Below are 27,983 nucleotides of genomic sequence, written 5' to 3'. Positions count from 1 at the left end.
GCAATACAGCAAGAGGTTTGCTGCTCTTAAGTACATTAACATTTTACACAAAGCTGGGCTGTGCACAAGAACAGTGGGCAGAAGCTAGGATTTTCTCAAAAAGATCCACAAAGAAAAACAGTTAAAAGAATAGCTGACAGAACAAAAAGAATCAGGTATTCAGTCGTAGCTAGTTGAAATGCTGCTTCATTTTACAATTCTCTAATGAGGTGTACTATAACACAGTGACCGAAATAACTTTAGGTAATGGAACTACCTCTATTAATCTACTTATAAGGAAGCTGTTCATTAATTAGGGTGGACAGAGCAATCACAGGGTTGCTGAACAAAAGCAATACCAATTCACACTGTTGACAAGTATCTAATTAGAAATTAATGGTAGAAAACTGTCCAAATATATAAGCCCCATCTATCAGAGAATTACATAACACAGGTGTACATAATGAGAGAATCTAACACATCCATCTTCAAAATAGATTCAGGAATCTGTTTAGAAAACATTAACCCATCATTACACAACTAGCTCAAAGCAAGAGACTTTTTAAAACTATCTCATTACTTGAATTGTGAGTCCTTTGTAAACCTCCAAATTTTTACTTACTTGAAGAATAACAACCCCAAATCCACCAAACAATAAAAAAACTCCAAACCAAAACCTGACAACCAAACCTAAACCAAGCTAAAACAGAAAACTCACCCAAACCCATCAGCACACAATTCTCAGGAGTTACCAAACACTGAGCAAAGATGGTCACAAAAAAGGATTTTTGTAACTCCTAATTTTTGTGTGTACAATAAGGAGAATATAGTCTAACCCAACTTATTTAGGAGGTGCCTTTACACCTTGGGACAGCATGCTAAGAAAAACTATTTATGCAAGATTAACCTAACAACTTGTACATGTGCTTAAATATCTGGATTTGTTTGGGTTTTTGCTTAAACTTTGAGAAAGTTGAATATTTGACAGTTGTATTTTCTGTCATCCATCTCAAGCAGGGTACAACAAATACTTCACAAACAGTTTATTCATCTGGAAATGCTGATATGCTTTAAAGATTGAAAGACCAAGGGCTTGATAAGCAAGCATATTGCAGTGCATATCTTCCCTCCTCAACAAGTTTTTTTTATTTTTTAATAACAAACTACATTTATTAATCCCATATCTCCTAACACATCATGTGGAACTAAGTAATTAGTGCAACATCTTTCATAAGCTATGCTAATAAACCCTAGCATCTCTGTGCATGCTCTGGGAGAAATTCAATAAGCAAAAGGACTTAAACTTCCAAATAACATTTGAGAAATTCATGTCTGAGGCAATTTGTCTTCCCTCACAAAAAACCTTAAGCCTGTCTTTCGTTTGTGATGTCCTAGAGAAGGAGGGAGACCTGACTTGACTCCTTTGCAGGTCTGTGTTCTGGGAGTGCGACTGGGCCAGACTGCTCACCTCTGGGGACCACAAAAGTTTATTCCCTTGAGGTGTTAGCCTTCTTTGAAGGGCAAGGATTGCTGCCCTTCAGAAGCCCTGGATACTGACAAAGCCAAGGTCCATAAGGACAACAGTATATATTGACAGTGTTCGTGACTTTGAGACAGAGTGAGGCACATTGCACTTGCTCATACTCAAGGTACACTTTTCCCACACACCTCTAACGGTCTGTACTTGTGAGAAGTAGGACATTGGTACGTTCTTCCTCCCTCTTCTGGCTTTGCTCCTGTGACAGATTAGGATTTGCAGCAAATGACATGGGTATAAGGTATGTGTGGTAAGACACCTGAAGAGAGTTTTGTAGATCCTTTGGACTAGGCAGCATATTCTTGCTGTATTTGCATGCAGATGTTTGGGTGTTCAGCCTCAGATGTTTTCAGTTTGTGCTCTAGGTTTTTGGGATGAACAAGAAAGGATTTAGCCCTTCTTTTCCAAACTGACGTTTTCTTTCTAGTAGATGTCTGTGTTGTGATCTTCAGCCATCCAGAATTGTTTCTACTAGTGCAATAAAGTACTCTCACAAGCTGAAGCAGCCTCTGCTATAAGGGAAGGGCAACACCCAGGCCAGATTCTGAAGGTGGCAGGTAGGTAGCCCACACCCATTTGGAGGCACAGACAGAATCCAGCTACATCCCACAGAACACACAGCTGCAGCAGCACACACTTGGTTATTTCTGAACCCTTGGCTCAGGTACTGGCTTTTCATCTATATGAAGGACAATGCTGACAAGTTGGTGGTTTTGTTTCAGCTGAAATAGAAGAAATTTGTGCAGTGCAATGCTATGTATTTAGTATGTGAATAATGCTGAAAACACACTGGTGTTTCAGTTGTTGCTAGGTAGTGTTTCCTCTGAATGCAGGTATTTTCTGTTGCCCAGGCTTTGCCACAACACGGGGAGGGAGAACAGCCAGAGCAGGTGACCTGAACTGGCAAAGGGATATTCCATACCATGGAATGTCATTCTCACTCCATGAACTGGGGAAAAGTGACTGGGAGCCACAGAGGGCGGCCCAGGGAGAGGTTGGGCATTGGTTAGTGAGTGGTGATAAGTGGTATTGTGCATCACTTATTCTTAGGTTTTATTCCTCTCTTTCTATCATAGTTTGGCTTTGTTCTGGTTTTTTGTTTGGGGTTTTGTTTTGTTTTTTCCCATTATTATATTTATTTCAACCTAGAAGGATTATCTTTAGTTTCAGATACTCATCTTCAGATACTACACTGGGGAGGGGGCCAGTGAGCAAACAGTTGTGTGGTACTTGATGGACAGCTGGGGTTAAACCATGACAGCTGGGTAACTCCTCCTAGCCTGAAGGCCAAATCACTCTGCAGTTAGCTGAGTACCGCTTACACTGTAATCCTATTTTGCTGATTTTACAGCTTTTTACCTTGTTAACAGAAGCATGCAGTAGAAGACACTCAGCTTTCCCACACTGTTGTTTATAGATACCTTAAATCAAGGCCAGTTCGTCTCCCCCTTGTTGTGCTTTGCACATCTTTTGCAGACTACAGAACACAGTGACCTCCTGTCCTGGCTCTGCGATACTGGGTTATCAGAGAACCAAAGCAGACCTGTCTCCTGCCCTCTGAAGCTGAGCAGAGAAAGAAGACAAACTGGTGTTAAACTGAGCAGAGAAAGAAGAGAAACCTGTATTTCCTTATTACTGTAGCCCATCCTGCTTCATGCAGACAGAAGGAAAACAAACAGACCACTAACCGTGAATGTGGTCTCACTAATTTACTTTTTGTGTTAATGTGAACATTTCCCTCTGTTTCAGTGCCATACAGCTTTACTTCATTATTTGTAGCTAACTGTGATGATGGGAGATAATGATTCTGCACCATAATTTAGATCCTATTATATGAGTTGTTTCAGATTGTCATCTTGACATTAAGACAATGTTACATTTTTAGAAGTAGACAGGAAATTTGCTCTTTTACTTTGGAAACTGTAAGCAAAATTTTGCTTTTTCAAAATGCATGCATTCATGAATGGCTAAACAAATCAATTTCCCCATGGACATGCATCATTTATCAAACATACTGGAGGATCTGATCCTGCAATCCCTGTCACACAACAGTCCCACTGAGGCCAGTAAGGTCATTCTCAGAGCTATAGGACCAGGCTTCTGCATTTGCTGGCAAACAACAATTTTGCAGACTACTTTTGGATCCACTCTCTAGAAACAGCCTGAGTTGCCAACAGGAACCTTTGGATAAGCCCTCGCTGTTGATTTGTCCTGACAATTTGGCAATAACCTACAATCTCAGCATTTCAGAATTGCAGAGATTGAGAAGTTGATCTGTCTCTCTACGGTATGGGAGTATGGCATATTATCTGAGAGATGCAGCTCATCCTAAGAAAAAGGCACATCTAGAAACAGCTAAAAAAGAGAAAAAAATAAGAAAAAGAAAGATTACATTGAAAGGCAATGGAGAACAGAAAAAAGAACTTGAGCTACAGTCAGATGCAAGAGGAATGGTGCTGTCCCAATCATTTATTGCTGGGTACAAGCCATGGACAAGGGTGAAAGAAGGAAGGTGCATGGTTTGCACTCATTCCTGTGCAAAAGCAGTCTGATGCCACACCAGCAGCTGCTATTTTCAGGAGCAGTGGCAAGCAAGCAAATCTTTATGTACATGCATTTTCTGATGTTTTCTCTTTCACCTATTTATACTGGAATACCTGCATACATTCTGTTTGTACTACAAATCAATGTAATTTGGAATAAATGTTTTCTTTCCCATTAAATCTTCAGGTGCCTCTGAAAATGCTAACAAGGAGCTGCATAGTTAACAGCCATCCAGGCAACAATTATTTCTGAGTTAACATCTCTAGATGACGCAGTGCTGTTCTTGAACAAAGACTGGTAGGGTAAACACGGCCAGATTTATAAAGCTTCCTTCAGAGAAAAAAATCAGTCAATTTTCTATATGGGCAATGGAGATATAAGGGCTTTTGAAGAGCGCTCCAGAGTCATTCAGCAAGTCCACTCCACTGCCTGTGGAGTTCATCTTCCGAAAGACCTCAGAGGCCTTGAAGGACAAGCATCTAAATGTGAGCCAGCAGCATGTTCTGGCAGCACAGAAGGTTATACAGCAACCTTGGGCTGCTGGTATCAGAAGCACAGTCACCAGATCAAGACACGGGATGACCCCTTTAAGATAAGCCTTTTTTTGTATTGCATTTGGAATAGTGCACACAGTTTTGGGTCCCCCAACACATGGGTTCAGCAAAGTACCACTAGGCTGGCCAGGGTTTGAGCACCTGCCCTCTGAGGAGAGGCTGAAGGACCCAGGCATGTTAAACCTGAAGACAAGACAGCTCAGGGGTGTCTAGCAGGAGACCCTTTGAGGTTACCCAGTAAATGGAGGCATTCTCACTGCACTGCTGAGTGCACAGTGGGAAGACACTGGGTATAGGAAGAACTGAGAGGCAGAGACTGGATTCGAAGAGAGACTTTTGCACCCTGAAAGCAGCTGTGCAATAATTCAGATTGGCAAGGGAGGCAGTGCAGGATAAGTCTTGTGGTTTTCAAGACCTGAAATCCCATAGTAGTCTAGTCACTTTGCTTGGAGCAGAAGGCTGAACCAGAGATCTGCTGAAGTCCCTGCTCCCAGTGAATTCATTTTTCATATGTGTCCATAAAAAAAATTGACCTTGAAAGGCAACAATACTCCACCCTGTCACCTTCACAGCAACTCCATCCGTCTCCGTGTCATGTTCCCACTGCTTACTCAGGGGATGTTTTCTCAAGCTGGTAGCTCATCTTCCTTTGGGGTGCACAAGCAGGTCTCCAGCCTAGTAACTGGGGCAATACCTCGAAGCTGAGAGCTGTCGATCCTGGAACAGAAGGGGCTCAAGTCCAGATCTCCTGCCCCCCCCCCATAGAGGAGGTGGACAGAAAGAGAAACAACAACATTGACTGCTCCAGTTTTCGGCAGGAGATGAATATGAAGCTACCTGTTTGTCCAGCAAAACTGAGAGACTAAATGGACTTTAGGTCTGCCTCAAAAGCACACTGGTCAATAATGAACAAGAATACACAAGTCTGGATTATAAACTTTCCTTAGCAGCTGAAGAAGATTGGATCAATTTGGATTTGGGGGCGGGTCATGACTGCCAGATGACACCACAACCAGGCAGACTGAAAAGCTGTCTTGGATGCAGGAGACAAGAATTCACCCAAGATGGACTTGTGCCCCTCTGTAGACAACCCACAGCTTTCAGTGGTTTGAGGTGGAGAAGCTGTCAAAATTCAGTGCTTATGGCACAGCAGAGCTCTCAGAAGAAAGAAAAAACTCATATTTAGCAAGTGAGCAATGAAGCAAAATGGCATAGCAAATGCTGACGGTAGTGGTGAGGCTGTGGGGGTGGGAAGGGGGCGTGAAAACTGGCAAGAGCTTCAGAAGAGTGAGTTTTGGTATTTCAGATTAGGAGGTAAAGGCTAGCTGTTCTGCAGCAGGTACTGAAATTCCAATGCTGTAGAAATTTAAACATCATCTGAGCTTTCTCCCATCTCCCACCCTTCTGTCTTGTTTGAAAAATATTTACAAGGGGGTGAAAGGCAACCTTCAGATGTGTGACCATAGCTGTGTGCCGATGGTTTCTATAAATATGGGTTTGCTGAAGCACTAAACTATGTTCTGCTGCAGTATGGCATTATGGTTTCTGCTCAGCAAAAGCTGTTCCTATTCTCATTTCAGACCCCTACTAGTGTTGGCATCTGGCTCTCAGCTACATGACTTTCTTGCCCTCCATCATCATAGCAGAGAAAATCAAATACTTTCAAGTCAAGCTTTGGCTGTAAGGAACAAAGTTTGGCTTTGTGGCTCAGACCTACAGAATCGACAGCAAAATAAAAGCGATTTAAAAAGACTGATGATTCCAGACTTTATTCCAAGCACTGCAAATAATTTTGTGCTTAGTCATCATTCATTTTGTGGTTTTGCCTGTGTCCATTCAGTTCTCTGGAGCAGAGACAGAGAGTGCAGACAATTTGCATTTTATTTCTTCTCCCCCCTTTTCACAGATTACTCCTTCCCTTTTTTCAATAGTCCTGACACCTGCATGTCTGTGGTAGACCCATTTGAAACCAAATTGCCCTGGGATACAAGCATAAATTTATAGCACAGCCCTTCAGTAGTGGCAGGAGGCTTGCAAAAAACTGCATATTTTTTTCTCCTACAAATTTATGATTTTCTTTTATACCTTCTCCATACTGTGGAGTGGCAAGTCCAGTTCATGTTACAAAGAGAGAAACTTGGTTATCCTAAATATGAGAAAGGGGTTGCACAGAGATATGTGTTGGAGAAATAATTTGTATTTCATATGGGTAGGCTCAATGCAAAATGGCTGTAATATCTAAAAATGTCTGCAGCTAGAGTTATACATAGAATCAGTAGCCAAGAATTTTTTTCCTTGATTGCATCATCATCTTCCTCCATTTAGAAATCAAATCAAGTCAATAAAGCATGCACGGGTAACACTTAAACATTCCATTTTATTCCTCCTTTTCTTCTCTTACCTTCTACCACTACTAAGTATTCTATTTTTCCCTTGTATTTTTCTCCTTTAAATGGAAAGACAATTTGTTTATGTGCTTATTTTAGCCTTACTTGGGCTGTAAAAGAAAAAACCTTAAAACAACATTTTTCACACACTTTGTTATAGAGCTTTTTTAGTTCACACATTGAAGTTTCAGAAAGCCTAAATTGATCATCATGCACATTACTTCACAGTAAATAGTATTGTGTGGTTCTGGATGTGTCCATCCATGAATAACCTCATGCCTGACCTAGAAGCAAAAATTACGTCCAAATTCTACTTTTCTAAAGGCCTTCCTGCTTTGGCATCTACGCTGACTTGCATTGGTAATTTGGGGAACAGCCAAGAGGGAGATTGGTTTGGTTTTCTTCTTTTTAAATAGTCTTCCCAGAAGCATCTGTTTCAGACATTCCTGGAAAGAGGCTGTTGGACAAGATGCACCTCTGGTCTGACCCAGTACGGGTGTTCTGCATCCTCCAAGGGCAGAAGTTCACATCACATTTAAAGGGCTTGCAGCTAAACAGCTCATTCCAAAGAGTGTTGAGATACACATTTGAATCAAAATAGGACACAGGCTGTCAAAGTCAAGGACTTGGAAGACCTGGTCAGGAACTGATAAAGACACTGTAGATAGACACATGCAAGGAGCAATTAAAGCAAGAGAAAGTGGTGAAAATTTGTTAATCCAAATGTTCTGGGTTTAATCAGTGAGAGCAGGCTTACTAATTAGACCTTAGTAATCCCTCCTCCCAGTTGTGTTGTTCTTTTAATAAAACCTGCTCTGTTAAGCAACACAATTTTGAAAATTAAATACAAAGGTTATAAATATACCTATATATTTCAGATTTGTTCATGCTATTTTTAATGTAGCAGCAAGGATTTTCAGAAAAAAAAATAATCTGAAAGAAGAGTTAAATCATTAAAAAACAAAACAAAAGAAAAACAACTCCACAAATTCAATCTTGAAATAAGGTGCCTTTTCTCAGCTGTGAGGATAATTAGATATTGAAAGATCTTATCTGGTAGGTGGTAGACTCAGCAGAGACTGGAGTCTTTAAAGATTAAATATTTAAAGAGATCACTCAATCCAATGTAGGAAATAACCTCTTGAAATCCATCATGCAAAGAAAACCCTAAACAGTAAATGACCAGAAGTGAGTCAACTGAATAGTCTCTTGTGACCATAACATCTGAAAATATAGATAACACTATATATTTCCTCCTCCAAAAACTGTGCAGTGGACAGTTTCAGACACTTTAGAAGCAGCAGAAAATAGAACCTTTCCTTTCTCCTGAGCTCTGGATTGTGCTGTGAGACAGGGGCTTGCAGTCTCCATAACCCTGCAGAGAGATCTACACTTGCTTCAGGCATGCATGTTCAGGGAGCAGAAAAGGTTCACCCAATCTGTGTCACTGTGTGGACACACACAGGAACTTCCATGTGGCACCTTCCCCTGCCAAGAAAACCACTTGGCTGAAGGCTGGATTGGGCTCTGTAGTCTCTAACTGAATGGTATGTTGGGTTGGGTGTGGTTTTTTTTTTTTTAAGCAGACAGACTCCAGCATAATTCTAGTTCTCACACAAGCTACATATGGCATTTCACCAACTTTCCTGCAATTTTGGGAGCCCTGAGCATTGTGAACAGCCACACTTGCTCTCTGCCTGCAAGTTTCTTTTCCAGGGACCAAACTGCACTGTGCTAATGAAAGTACCACAAGTTAGGTCATCTGAGGGAAACTGGACAGCTTAAAGCTCAGAAGCAGTCAGCCATGCCAACAGAGAGGTTTTTGTAATTTAAGACCTGAAAAGCCTTTTTAAGCTGCAGGTTTGCTTTTCACTATAGCTTTCCTACAAATCATGAACAGAGCAGCAGCAGCAGGAAAGCACAATGCTATTCTTATGAATCACTCCCCTGTTCTGCTGCATCTCTATTTGTGCTTAACATGTGACATTAAGGCCTTTTCAGAGTGTCTAGAATCACAGAGCAAATGACAATAATACCTCATCAAACAGTCTCCCAAGTATATAAATAACATTTCATACAAGTCTTCCCAAAGCATACATTTACATAACTTTAAAATAAAAAAGCCCACAAAAATTTACCTGCCTCACACTGTTCTTCAAAACAGTAAAAAAAAAAAAAATCTATTCAACATTCTTGGGAAAATGAGTATGTAACAGATTAACATGCTGTGAAGCAGCTGTTCTCCTGGAGCTACTGGGGACCTAAAGATATTTTTATCCTTTGGAGCTGTGGATTTTTTTCTTGCTGCTTTGGAGAAGGGCCACTGTCAAGCCCAGGGTTTGCTTTCATAAGACAGACAGCAGTCAGCCCAAGAGTCCACTTTCTTTTCCAGCTGTATCCCTCAGCACATCCCCAAGCAACAGCAGAGTTTGGGAAGCTCATGGAGCTATCAAGGGACACAAATGACACACATTTCATTTCATCAAGGGCTGACTAGGCACAGGGAAACACTTGAGCCAATGGTAACAGAAATCTGGTTATAAAACAGCTATAAAAAAGAAGCTGACTTACTTAAACCAACAAATGTTAGATGATATTTCTAATTTAAGCATCTTTTACACTGGAACATCTTATTTCCTCAATGTCCAGATTTTCATCTGCCTCAATTTCTGTAGCTCTAGGCCTACTGCTGCTGGAGCACTGGCCTTTCCACAGCAAGATGAAGCCTAGTGCAAGACAGCTTGTGGCACTATTCCAGCCTCAGCAGCCTCATGCCAAAGCTCTTGGGACATTGTCCTTGCCAAGAACCCCACAAAAAAAGACCCCTGACAAGAACAAACAAATATGTGGGGTGGGGAAGAAATTTGCCATGTTAGGTAGACTCTCTCTTTTGGAAGCTTCTGCCTCCTTATTCAAAACTTAAGACCAGGTGTTGGTGAATCTGATCTCCTACCCTTCAAGGACTGATAGCTCTTCACAGTTTGACTATAACATGCTTTTGCCCAACATTTTTTAAAACATCCAATTATTAAGCTAAATGATTACCACAACCTTTAGAAAAAAAAGTCACAGAACTTTCAGTACTGTTGCCAACTTGACCCCAGGTCCACATACTTACACCCCAGCCCCAGCAAAGCAAAATCCCATTTGTCTTCCCTTCAATAGCAACAAGCATCATGGTTGTCCGCAGAATAAAATTTTTTTCTAAGTTCTTAAGGGGAAAGACAGGGAAAAAAAAAAATCAAGTCACCTGGCAGATATTAGCAATGTGCTCTGCTGCACCAGTAAGTTGTATTTGGTTGTCACACACACCAAGAGTGGGGCAGCTCCAGCAGATTAGAGCCCACCAGTACATATGGTGCCGACCTCCATCCCTTTATATCCCTTGTAAAGGAGAATATGGGAATGTTTTAGTCACTTCTATCCTCCTGCAGCTTAATTTTCAGTTTTTAGGTAAGTGATACCCAGGAGACAGTTGCAAATCAGTTTTTACCAAGAATACATGGACTAAGAATAGTCACCAGCAATTTGGATAAATCTTCCTTCTAACATCCCACAGCAGCTAGAAGTTGCACACTTCTGTAGTTTCCCCAAGAAATATATTCAGACATTTTGCAGCTCTCAGCATTGATTTGTCACTGAAAAACATGGAATATCAAACAATTCTTGCTTGACTTTCATCTCTATGAAGTATAAAGTTTCCCATCTTCCTAAACCAGGAGGGATTTATGTTTAATGATTATGGTTATTGAAAATTTGGTGCAAGTCAAGATAAAAAGTTCTCTTTGGCTTCCAATTTAGCTATTTGTTCAGTTGCTTTTTATGACCCCTGAAACTGGCCCAGAATCTAGACAAAGTTTCAGTATAATCTTTTTTACTGCTGTAACCAGTATTATGCTTTTAGTGTCTCATCAGAGGATGGTTTCATTTGGTGCATCTTTCTTCCTTCCTCAAAGGGCTCCTAGTGAGAATTGTCCCACTTGCTGTCTGTGGAAAGGGTCCTTTGATTATTCCTTTAGTGATTTTTGAATGGCCACAGCCTGGCTCCCTGAATGGTCTTGACCTGGTCAGGAGTTTTGATTCTTCTTTTTGTCCCCTCCCTGCAACCACTGGGGCTTTGGCACCCCTGTGCAGTTTCCTCAGAGTAACCCCCAGTAAAACTCTGCAGCTTATTGCAAACTTGGTAAATGGAAAGCATTAGGACAAAGATTGGAACAGATATAGAATTTTAGACACCGATGTTGACCTCAAAAGTTAGAAACTGCCCTTTTCAAGCCATCAGTGTCATTGCCAATAGCTGTGACAGTCATATGTCCCTGACATTTTGGAGGGAAAAGCAGAGAGAGGAAACAGTCTTATCAAGCAAGTGCTTATTTGTTGCACACTCTTCTGTGGCTGACAACCCGTACTCCAGTCAGATGTGCCTGCTAACATTTGCAGTTTACTGAATATTTATTTATCTGTTAAAAGAAGATGCTAAACATCCTGAAAATAACACATCCATCAGAATTTTCACCCCTAACTATGCTGTCTCTTCCAGATACTAATCTGTTGGATGAAGAGTTCTGCTTTGCAAGTTTGTGAGAATTTCTGACAGCCTTTTATGAGCAAGGTTTAAAGCAAGTGACCTGGAGACCTCTTGTACAAGTAATTTAAGCCAGAACACAGGAAAGAATTAATTAAGAGTTGCAATAAAAGTTTGGGGGTTTTTTTATTTGTATTATCAAAGTTAAGAAGAGAAACAAGACTCACAGTCAGCTATTTCCCATGAGACCAAATCACAATAACTCTCTCCTAGTAGTTGTGTAACTGACTCATGCATGTTGTGTCCAGAAAAATCTGAATTCTGTAATACAACTCTAGATTCAAGTGCTTGAGCCAACAGTGGGTGAGGATGTGGCCAAGATTTTCTAATCACAAATCCAAGGTGTCTGGTGATACATATTTTCATTTAGCACATGAAGCCAGTTGACACCACTTGCAAACACATTTAAGTTTCCTCCATCTTATAATTAGCACTAGATGATGAAAGATCTGTGAAAAACCTTTTTCTATAGATATTATATCTTACTTCAATTCAGATTCCACAATCCATGGTCTACTTATTGGCTTCTACAAACAAAACAGAGTAATGAAAGCCTAGGCTAATAGCATTTCATATTTACTCAAATATCAAATTATTACACTGCTTTCTAAAACACATCTACTGAACATCCCAGGCCATTGCATGTCCAGGTACTGGACAGTCTTGATTTATCAGACAGCCAATAGTTTCAGACATTCAGCAAGTCTGGTCCCGGAGCCTAATACTATTATTCTTTTAGCTTATGCCAAAGGAGCTATACCTTTTCTACAAAAATATTTTTTCCGGTAAACCACTAACAAGACACGGCCAGCACAGCCAGCTAGGGACCCAACATGGCCAGCTGGGGTTGATAATAGTATACTATTTGCTTGAAAATTTAACAAAGAGTCTCCAGGTCCAATGTGAAGATGTTTAACTGCATTAGCAGTCATGGTAACTAGTTGATCCCCAGTAAAAGTCCAGCTGGACAAACTTGTAAGGCCTGTGCAATAATGATCCAAAGTCCATTTCTGACTGGATCTTCATATACATTGTTTCCATTGACAAGATCTTATAAATATCTGCCTGCTGTTGGATTTACAACACCATCTTCCATGCCTTTGTCCTGCTCTGGGTTTGCAACCATGAATCCCTGTGCACCTCCCTCCACTCCTCCGCACTCCCTGCTTCTTTCCTCACCTACTTAATGCTAAGATGGGAAAGGTCCATCACTGAAGTTCCTTAACCATTCTTCTGGGAAAAAACTCAAGCCTCAGTTTTCTCCCTTTCCTCCTTTCTGGCCCTCTACCAAGCTCTGATCCTTTCTTTCTGCTCTCTGCTATTTTCTACTCCTTACTGCACTTCAGCTCTGCTCACACCCCCTCTCAACCTGCTGGATTTGAGCAGCTTCTTCCCAGCTGAGCATTACCTAAATATAGTGGGGCTGGGGGGAAATCCTAAATAACAAGTCACAAGCCAATCTCTGCTCCATAGGCACTGACAGTCTCAGGTGCATTAACAGGGAAAACAAATGCTTTCAAATAGGGAAAAATGTCCCAATGGTGTATGGATAATACTGATATATCAAATGCATCAATGGACTTTTTATAATTGTAGACAGTGCCCTGGAGGGCAGTCACATAAAAATAAATACAATATAAAAAATCATATGGGTTGTATATGGCTAGTTGGAATGAGAGCAGTGATCTAAGATGAAAGTCACTACAGAACAACTTAAGATTTTTAAGCTCCTCTTTCATGTATATTTGAGCTGTATATAGCCAGGGATGGGCATCTTAAAAAAAATATTCCTCCAACACAATGAGATCACTGCTGCCTGGAAATTTTTTGAATCCCATTTCACTTGTAGTTTCTGACAATGTTAGTGACAGCCATGTCACAAAGCATTAGGTAAAATTGTGAGAATTAATTATGTGCTATTTGTTTAACTTCTCTTGTCATCCATCTCCTCTCCTTCTATTTGAAAATTCATTCTTCACTCATCATCTTTCCCTCACTCTCAGTGTGTGCTACCCAGGCCCACATTTGCATTAAGCACTTATCTCCTTTTTTTCAGGAAAGGAACAAATTTGAAAAAATGGAAAACCCTTAAAGTGTTTATGCTCCATTAAAACTTAATTCCGCTTTTAATCCTAGACCAGACTGTTGGTAGATTAATTCATATTAAATGGAACTTGAGTCTCTGTAGTCCCTTTTTCTCTAATGAGGCTAGCACAGAAAGAGGATGGTCCTCATTGTGAGCAGGGATATCGCTTTCTGGTCCCACTATTTAATTCTACCTTATTATGGGTGTTCAGAACTGTACTTCATTCTCTAGCTCCCATTTCAACTTTCATTAACTACATAGTCACAGTTCACAGAACAGAATTGGAGCAATTACTATGAGGGACACAGTTATTTAGGAGGGGAGAAGCAGTTGAGAAATGCTATCTTCCCTGACTGCTAAAACATAAGCTCTTTGACTCAAACTTTCCTTCTACCATAGCAGGCTATTTCTAGACCTCACATACAGATCCAACATCTACCTTAAGACAAGCTGTAATACTGGCATGCTTGGCAATATCTGTTAATGTGATTTACTATTGATATGATTCCTCAAAATAAGCCCCAAGCAGAATATCATTGAAATGTTGTCAATACACCAGGTGCTTCTAATTTTAAAAAAAGCAACAGAACATACAGGCTTGTACAAGCACACCTCAGCTCTGCCAGTTCTATTTCTTAGTAGTTTATGCACCAAGTTATCTTTTTAAACATTACCACTCTTTGTTTGAAGACATCACATAACTGTGCATAAAGTCTCATACTCTAAATCCCTGAAAAGCCAAATCCTTCCTTTTGCACTTGGGAGGCAAAATGGAGTGGAATCACCATGGAATGAATCTTTGCCCTGCTATATCACAGCTGTGCTCAAAGAAAAGACAACACTCACTTTCTGGGCTCAGCTCTGAGGTGTTTGCTCTGGGGTCACTGCAGTCTCTGGAGCAGGCAGTGACACCACCAGCTGCCAGGGGCACCGCCATGCAAGCACTTTCCTGGACCACAGTTTGCTCCCATCCACACATAAAGAAATCCTTTCCCTTGTTAACAACATCATGCTGACAATGCAGACAGCACCTTGCCTGCCAGCCAGGCAGCTGCTGCCACTTCTGTGGAGCTCTGCATCAGCAGAGCCTGCCTGTCCCCACTGCCCACCACAGCACGCAGCACAGTGCTGCCCTTCTCCTGCAAAGATCCCTTGACTTTCTGCACCCCTCAGGGCAGGGTGGAGGATTGTATGCTTATTGTAGTAACTTTATCACCTCTACCTTTTCACCAGCCCTCTGGTACATGCCAGACCATATTTCCTTCTGCAGTAGCATTACCAAGAGGAGAATGAGGCAGGGCAGACCCAGGCTGTGTATTCTGATGAGAACAAAAGGAGTGTGGGATGACCAGGCCTTGGTTACCACACAGCTTTTCTTAGGCTTTTCCAGGAAAAGTATGAGGTATTTCCAGCAGAACAGCTCAGTCTAGCAGGGGCCTGATGAAGCCAGCAACCCTTGTTATTGTGTGAGCTTCTGCTAAGCCACCCCATAGAACCAAATTTACTGGGCAGGATTTGACTGTGTTATGCTGCCCATCAGATGTGTGTGAAAAACAGGCATTCTGGCTGCCCCAAGAGAGTAAACTCTGCTGACAGTCTGAAGCTTTTAAGGCTTCTCTGAAATATTTAGTGAAGAAAGTGTTCACCTGAACACAGAGACACAAAGTGCTGCTTTCCTTCTGGAGAGGAGGTCAGAGGGGAGAGAGCAAGGGGAAAGGTAGGTAGAAATAAAAACAAAACCAAAGATTAACTGTGATTTTGTCAATGGAAAGGTACCTCTGTTTCAGCCCCATCACTCCTGCTCATACTGTACTTTGCAAGTTTGCAACTGTCCTGGTCACTTGCAAGTAGAAGCAGCAGGGTACCTGGATGCAGGAAAGAGCTTATGGGTCCAGGCAGTGATCCCTTGGAAGCAAACAGCAGGAACTAATAGGATAATACATGAAAAAGCCCAAGTGAGTCCATAAACAGACATCTTGGGTGTGCCTAGGAAGGCATTAAGATTCAGGCCCACAATCCTCACCACTGCAGCACTTAGATCACAGAGGCTCACTGACTACTGTGGCAACATCCTCAAAATAGTTTGCTTTTCTAAGTGAAGAATGGTGGTTGAGCCAGTAATTATTTACTGCCTTATGCCAACCTTGAAGGGAAAGGAAAAAGTAAGGTATGTTCAGCAGCATGGTGATGTGCAGAAGGAAAACTATCTACACTGCCAAAGGCCATGGAGCAACTTCCAAATCCTGAGTAACAACAAAAAAAGCATAGGAACATCTGAAGTGACTCAGAAACCCATTAAGAATAAAAGAGTCCCACAATACTAGCCAACAGAATAAATGAATTGTCTTGTTTGGATAATTTAAGTAATAATTATGTTTTTGAACAAAGCCTACAAAGTGATAAATGCAAAACATAAATCACAACTGACTGATCTTATTTGGAAACTTCTCTCTTGGAGATGGAAGAGGGGAGAAGCCTTCTTTTCTAACAAAGATAAACTGGAAATCTTTATCATAGGTCAAAATGCTATCTATGTGCTTTGAAAAATGGCATTTTACAAGGTTTCTGTAAATACATTTGCTTTTGAATTCATCTGTCTTCATAAAAGAGCTCCTCCCCTCTAATCTCCCTAAGTGAAACTTCCACTCCACTTCTGCAAACACTTGCAGACAGTGTTATGCCAAGCAGCTTTAATTGTCTGTCAGCAGCTATCAGCAGCAACCATCGGGACAAGGAAAATGGGAAATGGGAATATTTACCAAGCTACAGCCAGCAGAGCAGGGCAGGCAGCTGCTGGCCAGTTTGCAGCCAAAGCCCTACACTTTTCATCTTCCACCTCGCTACAGTGTTGGAAAAACACATGGAGGAGCACCTTGATGCTTCTTTGTGTTTGCTAACAGCACATCTGTACTCTGACTTATATAGCATTAACTTTTCCTCAGCAAAACAGAGGTACTCAGTCATTTGCATCCCTGGTTAAAGACAGAAAGGGGTGGGGGGGAAAGATAGTGTTCCTTCTCTCAAAGGATCATGCTGTGAATTATATCAGGTACATTTCAACAGCTTGAACACTAATCCAAAAAGACATACAGAGAGGTGAGGGCTGCAACTGCACACAGCAAAGCTGAGGGGATTTCAGTGTAACATATACTTTGCTTTTGGTTACCTTCGTTATTGAACCATTTATCTAAGCACAAACTGAACAGACAATCTACAGACAAATCCCCAGTGTGATATTTAAAGGCAGGTGGTGTAAATAATGTGGAAGAATAACAGTGGAGCCTCTGGCCAGCACAGGAAAATTCATGTTACATGTCCTCAGACTCCACTCTCAACCCGATGTTCAGAATCCCATTGCAGTTTCTGCACTGAAATATTTGTGACACTTCACTGCCACCAAGAGCTTCAAAGGACATACTGTGCCGTTTCCTTTTTGAAATAGGCCTTTTTCCCAACTTCAGGGGAGAAGACACTGACAGACAATGAAGAGATAATGCTATTTTGGTTGGAGTTGTTCTTTTTCTTTGCCACTTCAAATGTTCCCTCTCCCAGCCTGTTATAACATTGCATTACACAGGGAAGAAACTGTTCCACTTGTGGGGTTTCCTCTGCTTCTGTTTAATGTCAGTGACTCTTCGTTCCAGTGCAGAGATTGTTATGATTAAAGCAGATTGACACTTCCAGAAAGAGACATCAAGAACACACTACTTGTACAGGAGCAGAAATACCATTAGCAGGAAACAATTGTAGGAAGAGGACAGAAAGGTTTGTACAGCAGTATACCAAGATATTGGGTAGCAAATCCTACCCAAAATCAACAGGTACTCTATGAAAAGGATGCATACACCTTCACAACTTGCAGTATAAAGAACTGTCATCCTAATTACATATCCAACAGCTCTTTCAAGACACCTGCCACCATAGCGGGCTGCAGCAGCAAGGGTGCACTCTTACTTCCCTACCCATTGCTCAGGTATGTTTTTTCTCCTCACTCACCCACATGAGATAAGGGCCCAGACAGTGCCCCAGTGGTTCTGGTTCACCACTCTGCTGCCAGTATTACCTCCAATTTATTACCTAAGTTCCTCAAAAGGCAAACACATAACAAAGCACTACAGCACCCTAAGAATGAAACCCTTCACAGCTGCTGATATCGAGTTTCACTTTCCAAAGAGCAAGTATCCTGTACTTTAAGCCAGGGAGAGGAAAAACTTGGAGAAAACATCAGTTCTCAGATTCAATGCTTTCTGGGTTCTTTTCAGCATCTAACAAAACCAAAATGACAACTCAACCCCTTTAGTTCTTCCTAGTCCTCTATTTGAATATGGTACCTTGCATCTGACAAATAGGTGTTTAATTGAAAAGCATTGTGCTCTTCACAATATTTTTTCTGTAATTGCAAGTAACACAGAAACAAAAATTCTGCTCTCTGGAACTTATCACTGTTTCATGTGAGGATTTCCACCACGATTTGGAAACCTTATGGTACAGGACAGAATAAATCACTTAGCTGTATGCCCGAATTATGCATTTCCAGAATAAGTAGCAATCATTTAAATGACAATTTCTCCTTCCGGGAGTTTGTTTTTTTTGTGTTTTTTTTTTTTTTTTTTTTTTTAAATTTGATTAATGGATTACAATGCTATCTGAGAATTTCTGCTGTCTACAGTTTGGGATCATTCAGACATTCATGTTTCACAAACACAACAATAGGAAACACTTTGAACATTCCTTAATTAACCACACATCAAGTAATCATTAGTTGTGCAAGCAATAACAGCAGTAAGTCACAAAGTACATGAAAAAAACATCATCACATTTTTCATATGTTAGAACAATGCCTGAGGGCTTCTAATGGAAAGTTACTGTTCCAGCAACTCACAAAGAACTTGGCCTTATCCTCGAGAGGCTTCAGGATTCAAGGGCATGAGAACAGCAGAGGAAGCAGGTGAAAAAAAAGTGGACAGAAACAAAACAAAACAGGAAGAGTTATGACACACAAATACCAGATTTTTCTAAACTTTTGTTCCAGGGCTCACTTAGAAAAGGAGCATTTAAAGAAGAGATCAAGCCTAAAAAAAGGTAGGAACATAAGGGAAGTAATTAGGAGAACAGGGATGTCAGCCCAGGGCACAGGAAGAGAGAAGCTCCTCTCAAAAAAGGCAACCAACCCCACAGAAAAGCCCCCCTTAACCACAAGTGTTAAGAGCACACTACTGGCAGCCACAGTACCTTTTCCTTTCAATCTCTGCTTTCCATTGATCACAGTGCAGCTTTGCCTTGGCTTGCTTCTAAACTTTAAGAACCAAGCCAGTTAAGATAGAAGCACTGACTACCAAGCCTCTCAACAGAGGCATGTCCTGCTCCCTTGTAGCTGTGGGTAGTAGAGAGGTGAGTGATCCCAGCTGGAGCCTGTTGCCTGGAGTAGGTCTGCACACCTGCTCATCTTTCTTCACAGGTGGGTATAGAGCTATTGTGCTTATTAAGGAAAACATTCTGAAGGGGTCAGTATAGGCTTATTATAGGAATGTTGCACCAATGAAATCAAGTGATTAAGCTATGCTTAATTTATATAAACCCATAGAGCACCTTTGTGCTCCTAATGTTTTCCTTCTTTGCTTTCCTGGGTGATAAAGTGATGGAGTGTATCAGGGATTACCAGATGGTGCAAAAGGGCGAGCACGTATGTGCATTGAGAGATGGATAGCACAGTAAATGCAGTAATGTCTAGACTGTGATGCTGAAAACACTGTGGGGAAAACAAGTGCAAGCCTTGAGCTCTAAAGTGTGATTGTCTTACTTTCCAGAGAGGAGCAGAAAGCAATTTGCTGAGATTTGCTGTTCTAATAAAAAAGAGGTTGCACTTCAAATCTTGGGATGCAGCACGCCCAGATGTTTAGCTTACAGGTAAGGAGCAGTTAAAATCTCTCAGGGTAGGTACCACCAAGGTGTAAAGTGAGGTCTTCAGGTTGCCTGAGGACCTGGGGGCTGCTCTCCTGTGCTGTGCCTGCACCTGTGTTTAACTGGTACCCCAGGGATACCTCTGCATGCTGCTTTAGGACATCAGGCAGCCTCTCCCAAAGCAGTGGGGAGAGTCTGTGATGGCAGCATTTTCTGTGTGGGCGGCACTCCACAGCACAGCACTGTGGCTGCAACTGGAAAAACAACAGCGAAGGCATGGCAGGAAAAAAAATCAGTCAGAGCTGAGAAAAAAAGCACATGAAGTGGCAGCAGTGACAGTTCAGGCAGGCCTATGTGTTTGGTAAGCAGGTGCAATGTGATGTGCATTACATCAGAGGGAAATGAGGCTTCATGAGGCCATCACTCTAACAAGAAAACTAATTGTCACATAAGACACTCATATTTTATTCAGGCTGAAATTACAGCCTCAGAATGTGGTTACTTGCTGATAATTGGGCTGTGTCTTCAGCCGCTTTAAATCTGCATGACTCCACAAATGCCAGAACAGTTGTGCTGGCTTAAACCAGCTAATTACCTGACCCTGAACACTGACCAAAGAGGCATCCTGTGCCTGCTGGATTTAGGCACATGCTGTGCTTGCATGGATGAGCTCCTCCTTGCAAGTCCCCCCTTTGTGTGGTCCTGGTGCTTTGAGCCTGGACCCAGCTGGGCCATGCCTGGGCTGTAGAGCGTGCTTAGCTGCAGCCAGAGTGCCCTGCTTGCCTATGTGCCATGCAGGGAGGCAGGGATACTGCATCCTGATGCCCTGCTGGGATTCATCTGAGGCATATCCTCAGTCTTGGGACTCTCTGGTTCTCTCTGTGACCCTGCTCTCACCAGGCTGAGGAGTGTCCCTGTCCAGCCCAAGTTGCACCAGTGCTACAGTAGAAGCCAAAGAGACCACAGGGCTGCAGTTCAGCACTCCACTCTATATGCATCTGGGTCTGGCCATTAGTAAGTATAAGAGGATCATTAGATGTTGCATAAAAGTTGCAGTTTCTCTGGCTATTTTCATCTCAGGGTCCTTTTGCATAAAGCCCCCTTGGTGCTGTGTCCCCTACAACGCCTCTTTACATTAAAAAGTGTGGCTTCTGCTCTAACCCAAAACCTAGGCTTTTTCTCTTGGCAGAAGGAGGTTGAAAAGTGCACATTGCTTTTGAAATCTGTCTCTGAACATTTCTTTTAGCTGCAACCACAGATCACATCTCATAAACAGTCACATTTTTCAATATAAATTTCATATTTGTTGGTTCTAATCTAATTATTTATAGAAATGCCCTTTTCCTGAGATCCATAATCTTCTCAAATTTCAATACTTTCTTGCTGTGAAAAATGATTCACTCTGGGCTGACTGTATGATGGTAGCTGCATATTTGTTCATTGTGGTGCATTTTTATCCAGAAAACTAAGTCTGGAAATGATTCCTGGGTAACAGTTGCCCTGAAGAACACCACCAGTAGGCTAATCCAGTCTCCAAATGTCCAGGATCCTGCTGAAATTAACTGGAAATGATTGCAAAAGTGTGAGTAAACGTCCTTAGCATATTCTGTCAAATATTTATTGCATCTATTTTCTCCTCATTGACAGATTATGCAACTGGTGTTTCAAGGCAATTTCCACCCATGAAACATTAGCTCTTTGAATTTAAAAAGTTAATTCTAGTGTTTAGATAGACCCACGCAAGCTTAAATTGGCAGTCGAAATGAGAACTGGAAAGCTTAAATGCTTTTGTGAATGCCTGTCAAATCTTCCTGGTCCCTGAAACCAAACACAGACCAGTCGCCTGTGGGGCTGCAGCCATAGTCCCACCAAGGCTGGGGGTAAGTGCAAAGGAAAATAAGTCCTTGGGAAGGAAATTGACCCCCATTTTGGTGAGCTGAAAGAGCCTCATTCAAGTCAAGTTTACTGCAGGACCACAGCATTGGGCAGACTGACAGAAATTCTTTTCAGATTTTCTACAGTATATTTTAATAGTCTTCTTCAAGGTAATAGCTTGTAACCAGGGCCTTTTTGCCTTTAAGGTAGATTTTTACCTTGGAGTGGAGAAAGAGGTATAATGTCTCACCATTGCGAAAGATCCAACCCATTTATTTCAAAGGACAGAATTGTTTGTTACAAGAAATCGCTCAGGCAATCCATATTAACATGTTAATTATGATTCAACAAGTTTTCCATGGCAGCCTAATACCAGTGTTAATTTCTCTGGGTAAGTTTTGCTACAAACTACTGCAGCATGGTAAACAGGAAAACAGATCATTTCTGAGAGGGTTTGCTTTGTCAGCTGTCACCCTAATTGGTGACAAATGCAGCCTTGTGGAGAGCATTAGATGCGTTGGGCTGGGAGCAGGGGAAGGTTTCTCCCTGTTGGATTGAGCTGGGTTACATGACCCCACAGCTCTGCAAACTGCAAAAAGGAGCATGGCAAGCCAGATGTGTTTCAATCGATAATTGGACTCATTAGTGTGGCATGGTGAGCCTGCCTCCTGTTTACCTGCAGTAGCGCAGTACTGAATTTGTGTCATTTCTGATTTCTCCCCTCCACGTCCCAGCTGCTCAGCGTAGACACTTTTTCCCAGGCAATTAGAGGACCTAAGACAGGAGCTGGAGTGAGATGGAAGACACTGTGTGTTAATTAGGGTTTTTTCAACTAATTGACCCAGTCATGCAAAGGGAGTATCTGAGATTTCTTGTTGCTTTTGCTAATTTCACCATTCAAATATCTGAAGGAGTTTTACATTAAATTGACTTAAAACCTTCCACAAACATCCAAAAAATTTCAATAGTAAAAGGTTTTGCTCTGTGGGAGTTTTGATGTGGGAAAAAAGAACGCACTTATCAACTATATCTAAAATATCTGAAAAATTCTACAGCAAAACAATATTAGCACTGTTTTCTAGAATGAAGAATATGAACATATGAAAATATGTCCATGTGTTTCTATGAAAATATACAGTGAAACAATGAATCAATCAAATTAAAGGTCCTAGTATTTTTACCCGAGAAAGAAAGAAAGAAGAAGAATTTGTACTATGCTTAATTTCCCTAATGTAGTCTCCTAGATGAGTATTTGGTGGCAGTGTCTTGTTTCCTATCCAGCCTTTCAAGGTTTGCAGGGGCACTCAATGTTTGAACAAGCTACAAACCTTGTTTTGGATGCATATGATCTTCTTCCACACATGTACAGGCTTCATCTCAGCATCAGAACATGTATCTTTTGTCCAGGTACAATGATGATGCACTACTTCCATGCTATGCCCTCTAAGTCCTACCTCGTTGTCTGGAAAGCCACTAATTCTCACTGTGCCCAGGGATGTGTGACTTCTGACCTGGCAATAAGGTTCTTTCACCAGTAGAAAGGGGACAGCCTTGTGTGAGCAGCCAGATCGAGCAGAGAGGCTGGAGAATTAACAATCAGAATCAGTGGGTTTGCCAGAAGCTATTTAGATTAGATTAGAAAAGGTGTTAGGAGAGATTAGCTGGGAATGGGTTCGGAGATAGTGATAGGGGTCAGTGGGGACATTACAGGGCACCCAGGGACAAGACTTTCTGGGGATTCTCCAGTCTCAGGGGAAAGGTTGTGTCAGGTATTGCTCAGTGCCTTGGAGGAGGAGGTGATGGACACAGCCCCAAATGACCATGCCCCGTAGCCTCTGGCTGCTGCATTCCTGTCCCAAACTGTAAATTTGTAAATTGTCCCTAGAAATCAGCTGGTCAGACACCTTCAGAATCCTGAGGAAATTCACAGGAGATCTTTGAACACTTGGCAATCTTGAGCACTTCCCTGGTGGACTTCTGTTCTCTGAGCTTGCCCATGAACTGAGATTTACAGAACAGGCAGCTTTCTGAGGACAATGTAATTTCCATCTGGACGTCCAACAGGAGATCATTACCTTCCACAGTGGCATTGTCTTCATCAAACAAGATGATCTTCACCATGAACTTTGCCTGACTTGTAATCCTCTCCCTTAGCCCCTGACTTGTAATCCTCTCCCTTAGCTCCTGTTCCATGTTGTTGGGGACCTGCCAATGCTGCCATCCCATGGCTGCAAGTCTGCCTATTCTCTGACTTCATCTGGATATAACTACCTTTCCTTGTTCTGCTGCTCTTACATCTCTCACCTGGAGTTGCTGTAAATGACTTTGGAGGGGAGACACACCTGGCTTGTTTGTCTTTGTCCTTGTAGAGAAATGACTGTTGAAAAGAGTCCTCCCGTTTTTTATACTTTCCTTAATATTAGGATTAATAGTATGATGAAAGGTAATATTAATCTACTTGATCCTCGATCCTCTCTCCACACATTCGCCTCCTGAGATCTTCACAAGATCTCCAACAATACAGTAACCAGATCCCCCACAGGGTGGGACAGGAGACTTGTGAGTTTGCAGTATTGCATGCTGGTGTCTGTAGTAGTTCATGAGGCTTAATCCTTGCTCTGCATAATACACTCATGTCTCAAAATCCACCTTTCCTCTAGTAATGTGGAGGAACATCAGCAAAGGAGGGCAAGGTGGTCCTCAAATTGAGAGGTGAAGGTCAGCCAAGGTGGGAGAGGAATGCCAGGTGGATAAAAGACACTCTGCATGGAGGAGAAGCCCCCATACTTTTAGGTTGCATGGTCTGCATAAAGATGCCTCACAACAGGCCTGCTTGGAAAGTAAGGCTCAACAGACTTGGAAGTAAAATGCTTTCACAAATTCAGAAAATTGAAAATGTAGAGAGTAATTTTTAACTGCTTGGCTCTGCACTGAACATACAATGAATATAAATTCTAAGTGGACAAAGTTGATAACAGGAAAAATGTAGGGCATAGCATAAACTGCATTTGCTCTTTCAAAAACTGCAGATGCTGCAGAGAGCATCCAAAGGACTGTGAGTCACTTTGTTCAAGCATCTTTCCAAAACAAGGGGGCACACAGAAGCCAACAGCTCTGAGGCATCACTAGCTTTTGAGGGAATGCAGGCCCACCACAGCAGCTTGATATCTCCACTCCTGCACATCTGATTTTTTTGACAAAAAAATTGATTTAATAAAGCTAAAAAAACAATAAATGAAAACCCAGAACCAAATCAAGGGGGGGGCGGGGGGGGGGGGGGGGGGGGAGTGGAACTAAAGCCCAAATGAAACAAACATATAGCTATACAAAATGAAAAAGTTTTTCCATGGGGCAGCTGGGCTGTTTACACCTAAACAACGACAGTACTTACAAGGATCGGTTCAGAAGGGGGGAAAAATTATTTGGGACAGTGAAGATTACGTCTTCAAAGCAACGGAATAACAAAGCTTGAAAACACAGTGAATTTTGCTGATGAGACGCACGTTTTTATTGGACTGTTATTTTACAACTTTAAATAATTTCCAATTTCACTGACAGCACAAGGGCTGCCGGGCTTGCTTTGACCCCCCCTCCCGCCTGGCCGTGTTTCCGCAGGCGGGCGCGGAGACTGCGCGGCGCCAGGGGGCGCCAGCGCACCGCCGGCCGCCTGCGCGGCCCCCGCGCACAGGGACGGCACCGGGCATGGCCCTGGCACCCCGGCATGGCCCTGGCACCCCGGTATGATCCTGACACCCCCGGCACTGATCTGGCACCCCCGGCATGGTCCTGACACCCCGGCATGGCCCTGGCACCCCGGCATGGCCCTGGCACCCCTGGCATCACCCTGGTACCCCCGACATGGCCCTGGCACCCCTGGCACCGAAGTGGCATCGCCCTGGCACTGAGGTGTCATCACCCTGGCACCCCAGGCATGGTCCTGGCACCCTGGGCATCGCACTAGCACCCCCAGCATCGCCCTGGCATCGCCCTGGAACCCCGGCACCACGCTGGCACTGCCAGCATCGCCCTGGCAGTGAGCTGGCATCGTACTGGCACCGAGATGGCATTGTACTGGCACCCCCAGCATCGTCATGGCACCACCTGGCTTTGCCCTGGCACCAAGCTGTCATCGCTCTCACACCCCCCAGCATCTCCCCGGCATTGCTCTGACACTGCCCTGGCAGCGCTCAGGCCACACCCGCATTTCCTGACTTTGCCCTGGCATCGCCCAGCACCACTGCAATGCTCAGCAGCACCGGGTCCCACCCGGCACCAGTTGGCATCACCCTGGCACTGACTCATCAGCAGCTGGCACTGCTGCTCATTGCCCTGGCACTGACTTGGCAGCTCCTGCCAAGGGCTGCCTGGCTGCCCTGTCACCCCTCTGGCATTGCCTTGCATCACTGCAGTGTTGCCCAGCGTTGTCCAGCATCAGCTGGTACCAAGCCGGAACTGGCCTGGCATCGCCTGGCAGCAGCCCCGCACTGCCCCAGCACTGCCTTGGCATCACCTTGGCATCACTCCTGCATTGCTCCAGCACTGACCAACAGATTCAGGGAGACTCTTCAGGACCTGCTCATTTCCCTCCACATAATTAATACAAACACAATTTATTAAATGCATACATTGCTTTCCATTTTTAATCTAATGAATTATTCAGGATGAGTACTTTATTAGGCTGTTTGTCTTCTCTCCTTCCCCCTTGGGCTGGGCCTCTCATATTTATCACCAGAGGGATGCAGCACAATCATTTCTGCAGAGAAATACTTGTCTGGGGACTGGTTCTAAGTTTATGCTGTGTGGGCAGGTTTCCAAATAAAGTTAAATTTTTCTTCTTCCAGAAATAGAGGTGTGGTACAAAAGTTTTGTGTTGGAAAGTTGCAGCCCAGATCATCGCTCAATGTTTTCAGAGCAATTCATTGATCTGTGGTGTTTCATGCACCCACATAAATCATGGAATAATTTAGATTGGAAAAGACCTTTTGCATCATCAGTTCCAACTGCTCAGCCCAGCACTGCTGGGTCCACCACTAAATCACATCCCCAAGTGCCACACCTACCACTCTTTAAGTCCCTGCAGGGATGGTGACTCTACTCCTTCCTTGGGAACTAGCCTGTTCTAGTGCTCAACAATCCTTTTCATGAAGAAGTTTTTTCTAATATGCAATCTAAACATCCCTTGATGCAACTGGAGGCCATTTCCTCTTATCCCAGCACTTGCTACCTGAGAGAAGAGACCGACACATACCCTGCTCACTGCACCCTCCTTTCAAGTTATAGAGAGTGATAAGGTCCCCCCTGAGCCTCCTTTTTTGTCAGAGTAAACAACCCCAGCTCCCTCAGCTGTGCTCATAACACTTGTGCTCCAGTCTTATGATTTCCACTGCCCTTTTCTGGATACACATGACAATCTGTGAATAACAACGAAGTGTGCAAAATAACTACTTTCTCATTGAGTAAGTTGTTCTTGTTTTTCTAGTGCAGACTCCAAAGCGGCTGTAAAAGATCTGTTTCTGAATTAGGGGAAATCCACTAGATCAGGAAACAGGTTGATGGGATACTTCTGTCCACAGTGCTGGGTGACAGCAAACGTGGGCACACCCAGCTGCACAGAGCTCAATGGGCTTCTCTGTGAATTTCATCTGGCCTTCCTACACTTTGAGACACATTTCGAGAGAAACAAAATTTTAAAAAAATCAGGAATTAAAATATACACAAGTGTTTATATATTTTGACAGATTCTCTGTCAGTTTGGTTTTCTTTGTAAGTGCAGTATGTTTTTTCAACAAATTTATGAAACATGATTGCTTAAAGCCACTTGGCCACAACTTTTTCCCTGAAGAGAAAGATTTCTGAAATGTTTCTCAGGGTCATGGTGGAAATAATTTTTTCAGCAGAGGACTGTGAGGATTTCCATGCCAGAGCAGCCATAGAAGGAGCATCATCCTGCAACCTCTTGTTCATACAAATAGTAGATGATTTCCAGAGGGTCCCTTCCAACTAAACTATTCCTAGCTATCTGTTCCCTGCCCATTGCTCTGTTTTGCTGCTTTTGGGAGGTGTTGCTCATTCTCTGTGCCTGCTAAAGTTCATGGGACCTGAATGATTCAGTGCTGCCCTTTCCCAGACTGAGTCCAAAAACCCTACAGCTAAGAGAGAGGTTTTTCCCAGAAGTGATGTTGAAAACATCAGTTCTTTCAAGAGCTCTCAGCCGCAGCAATGACCCTTCTCAGCTGGGCTGCCCAAAAATGCCCACAGAGGGCAGGTGAGGTGTCTGACACCTCAGTGAGGAAGGGCAAAACAAAACAAAATGGTCCAAACACCAAAACTGAGTTTCAGAGGAAAGTGAGCTTTATGCTTATGTTTAAGCTTAAGCTTTATGCTTATGAAGCATTAAATAACCAGTGCCAGCCTTGGTTTTGCAATACACCTCTCCTTAAGGAAAGTTAAATGTGTTCTCTACAAAGAGATCTTCTACAATGAGATCAGCAAAGATTTATTCTTTTTTTTAAACACATAGTAGAATGACCTTGGT

The 27,983-nt window shown here is 42.6% G+C and overlaps 2 long non-coding RNA genes across 3 annotated transcripts; one reads left to right on the top strand and one right to left on the bottom strand.

The window, feature by feature from the left end:
• Window positions 1-60: 60 nt before the first annotated feature.
• LOC135308871 (uncharacterized) lies at window positions 61-19,177 on the bottom strand. The gene is made up of 3 exons (XR_010369265.1): window positions 18,905-19,177; window positions 10,252-10,385; window positions 61-5,331 (listed from the first exon to the last, which is right to left on the bottom strand). It is a non-coding gene; the product is annotated as an uncharacterized LOC135308871 (long non-coding RNA).
• Window positions 19,178-19,207: 30 nt separating this feature from the next.
• On the top strand, window positions 19,208-23,613 carry LOC135308874 (uncharacterized). 2 transcript variants are annotated; one of them, XR_010369272.1, is made up of 3 exons: window positions 19,208-19,355; window positions 19,480-19,579; window positions 21,035-23,613. It is a non-coding gene; the product is annotated as an uncharacterized LOC135308874 (long non-coding RNA). The 2 variants fall into 2 exon arrangements; XR_010369266.1 differs by having other exon boundaries at window positions 20,474-23,613.
• The last annotated feature ends 4,370 nt before the right edge of the window (window positions 23,614-27,983 follow it).

Source organism: Passer domesticus, chromosome 1 (assembly GCF_036417665.1).
Source record: "Passer domesticus isolate bPasDom1 chromosome 1, bPasDom1.hap1, whole genome shotgun sequence".
In the NCBI taxonomy this organism is placed as follows: domain Eukaryota; kingdom Metazoa; phylum Chordata; class Aves; order Passeriformes; family Passeridae; genus Passer; species Passer domesticus.
The sequence above is the reverse complement of the archived record's forward strand: the minus strand, read 5'-3'. Positions and strand labels throughout refer to the sequence as shown.